This window comes from Gopherus flavomarginatus, chromosome 15 (genome assembly GCF_025201925.1).
Source record: "Gopherus flavomarginatus isolate rGopFla2 chromosome 15, rGopFla2.mat.asm, whole genome shotgun sequence".
Lineage (NCBI taxonomy): Eukaryota > Metazoa > Chordata > Testudines > Testudinidae > Gopherus > Gopherus flavomarginatus.
Genome location: NC_066631.1, coordinates 15,454,890 through 15,458,701, shown reverse-complemented (window position 1 = coordinate 15,458,701; position 3,812 = coordinate 15,454,890).

Here is a 3,812-nt window from a genome sequence, read left to right as displayed (position 1 = left end):
TTAAGAGAAGATAAATCTAGCTTGTACTGGGGTGGGGGAATCTGTAGCTGATAGGATACCTCATAACACAGAAAGGAACTGTGAATGGACTGGGAGCAGCCTATAAACGAATTAGAAATACCTGGACTCTCCAATGCACCTAGCAGCAATATCCCAGCCTGTATCTCATTGTCATCAGATTTGTAAGACACCTCAGCTGATTTGAAAGTGATGGATTTCCTTTGTGTACCATATTCACAGTCCACCCCAAAATTTAACTTGAAAGCCAAGGCCCAACTGTCAGACTAACAAACAGTTCCTGCAGATGCTGCAATAGCAGATAGCACATCCACCCATGGCTGACAATCATGCATCAACTTTTTGAAAGATTTTTTGTGTGGTGGCAGGGAATAGTTGTAAAAAGATAAACAGCCTAGAAAATAAGACTCACCTGGCCAAGGGAGGCTGATTTCTGTAAGCCTAGTAACTTTGAGCATTCCCTTCAGAAATTACTGTATTTTCCTTTCATTTTTTTACTTGAGCTGTTGCATCTTTACTCATGCCTACAGAAAAGGAATGGTCATTGCAGACATTTTTTTCTTCACTAAAAGTAATCAACTTATATTAGCCTTCTGATGTCTTCAATCATACGCCATGCAGAGTTAAACTATTTAAGTAGGCTCTAGCCATTATGCAGTCAAAAGAAACTTTTAATGACAGCACTTCCAGACAGGCTTTTTAGATGATTTTACAAGAACAGCAATCGTTGCCCCATTAGCTATTTCATGATGACTGTTACCTATAAAAATCCTACCATCACCTGTCAATACACCACACTCTGTCCTTTCATGAGCTACGTGCTGTGATGGCCACTTACTGTAAACGTAAAGGTGTTCTAACGTCTAGAGGGAGCAATGACAATGAGAAGGGAAAAACAGAACAAAAATTCTGATTATCATCAAAGTTTTCTAATTTCTACAGTTCCACTACAGGTCAGTTTTCATTCCTCTTGATACTTTCTGAAAAATCCTCCTTGATGTATGAGATTTTTTTGAGCTTCATGTCTCCCAAAGCCTATTTTAATGTGTCAGTGTTGTTCAGCCATCTTGGCTATATAAAGAGATGGAAAAATGCACTTCATCCAAGCCTGACCAGTATTTTTCCCCCATTACATAACTCAAACCTCATTTTAGCACATGGCCTTTATTTTTATAAAGTCTTAATTGTTTGAGGCATAACCTGTAGAAAAATCAAAGTCTACAACAGCCCAGTCATACCAGGGCTATGTGCACAGAGGGCATGATTTTTTTCCACGACTAACAGGACTTATTTGGCCTCCAGTTCCTAGCCAACTGGGAACTTCCTTTGTGTAAGGGATAAAACCAAACAAAACTAACATTAATGAAATATTAAGATTGCTATATCAAGAATTGCATTGCAATTTCAGGCAATTCCATAAGTTTAGATTATGCCACAGTATTAATTCCAGATTTACAGTCTCTATTGAAATAGGTACATGGTGTATGTACAATGTTGCTGAGGTAAAGTTACAAAAGAAACCAATTTTTGGAAGTGCTTGATATGTCAAACAACTGTACATGACCCCCAGTCTTTACATTTAGCAGTAAAGTTTCCAGGTTACTGATTGTGATAAAGTATAATAAAAAAACAAGGGATGTAAGAGTTGCACTCAGCAATGAAAGAATGAGATTGTAAAAGTGCTGTTAGAAGTGAGCGCCACCTAGTGTTTCATTAGCTGTTGTTCATGTACAGTAATATGCCTGGAGGCACTGGGTTATCTAATACTGTGTCTGAGATTTTTACACATTACCTAATTTTTAACCTTGATTTATTCTCGCGTACTTACTATGAATTTGTTTTGATCACACAATCATCAGAACATCCCTTCTCTTTTCATGTATTGTACTGGTTGTACTCATTTTCTGCTTCCTTCACGCTAACTGAACACTGCGAAATCAGCATGAGTGGCCTTAACCCATTCAGTTCTGTACTGTGAATATTAGGCAATTTTGTAAATGTCCATATTTCTAAATAAATAGGACAAAAACAGGATTTTACCATTCAAATGAATTGAAAGCACTTTAAAGTGGAAGTGTGAGTAAAGAACTCATTTTAAGTACATGGACTTTTAGCTGAACTATTTTTATGTAAATAGGGAAATGATAAAGTGTTCTGAGAAAGTCTTGAGAGATATGAAGTTCGCAATAAGAACATTTAGCAAACCAACTATAAGCTTTCCCTGTACACAGATATTTTCAAAATCCAGTTGGTCTAAAAATAAACCATGCCACAAAGCCTTTGAGAGCATTTTTATTACAGGTAGCAGAAGGGAATTGCAGAAAGCCTATACCAATACTCTTGGGTGTATAGTTTCACCAGTATGCTGTAGTTTTGGGTCTTAAACTGCATGTTTAGAATAGAGCATGGCTTAGGGAACCAGATAGAACAGCTTGAATTCCTGAGTTAACACAGGACTGGCTTAGTACTTTTCATTGGTCTACTCCCACTTCAGCCATACAGTACACACACTTATTTGGTCTGTATCTTTTGCAAAGAGAGTCACCTATAAGTAAAAGCTACTACTTGTGTTTCACATCTTGTGGTTTGGGTACTAGACTATAAAGAAAGCAAGAAGAGAACTGAGATTAATATTTTCTTCCACCTGTGATCCCTAGACATAAAATTAGATAACAGGCATGACCTTGCTATAGGCTGATGTGAATTTGAACTGCAGTTCCTGGAATTATCCAACCTCTTCAGTTCCCTTGCAGTGGTATCTAATGGCACCAATTCACATGTATATGCAGCATTTAACCTGAGAGGTTTACAATCAGAAGGTATATTCACTTTTTTATAGAAACAAGAGTGACAAACAGGTGCTACAGTTTTTATAAATATGAAAGGATAATTTGGGCAATGCCAAGTTTCCATACTAACAGATGTGATCAAGAGGAGAGAAAAACAGAGGGTCATTTAGGTAGCTGATGCAGAAGTTACACATACTTCAGTTTGATGAATAATTTGGCTTTTTTTTATTATGAATCAGTGAGCGTGAATGAAACAAAATCAGTACCCACTTGCTGCAAATGAAGACACAAAGATGTGAAAATTTGGTAATAGACAGTGCTCTCACTGAAAACACTTAGGAAATGCAAGTTTCCTTACATAAGGTGACCACAGTTTAACTTTATTTACCTGCCAAAGAATCTGTCTAAGAATACTTAAACATCCAAGTTCTTAAGCTCCCTCACTTATAAAATGTTTCACTTTTCAACACAGGTACTGGGCTGTCATTCTTTATGCTAAATTCTAAATCAAAGCTGGATCTAGATAAAAAGGGCTGAGCAGAAAAGGCAGGAAACATACAAGACATTAAAACCAAAAGGGTTTCTCTACTGCTCCCTAGACACATGTAAGTCCTGAAACATTGCAAAGACAGATGCTGTACTAATGCTGATTGTAGGAGTACAAATAACCATCTGGGCATGAAGAATTTACTGATACAGCTTCCTGCACATCAAAGTGCTATGCACTCCTAATTTCTGGAAATAACCCTGCTTGTTCAATAAGATATCAAAATGCTAATGGTTGGGAAGAGAAGGCCGTTTGTGTGGCTATGATCTCACTTTAGATTTAGAGGGGAAAAAAAACAGGCAGTTAAAAATTTTGAAAAACATTTAGATTATAAAGGGTATTGAGTCGTGAACAGTCCTTTTCTCTGAGCAGGCAGTGCCTTGGACTGAAGGGAAAATAACTTAGTCAAGTAAAAATAGGGTAGGAGGGAGTGTTTCAATAAGTATTTCAAGTATCAT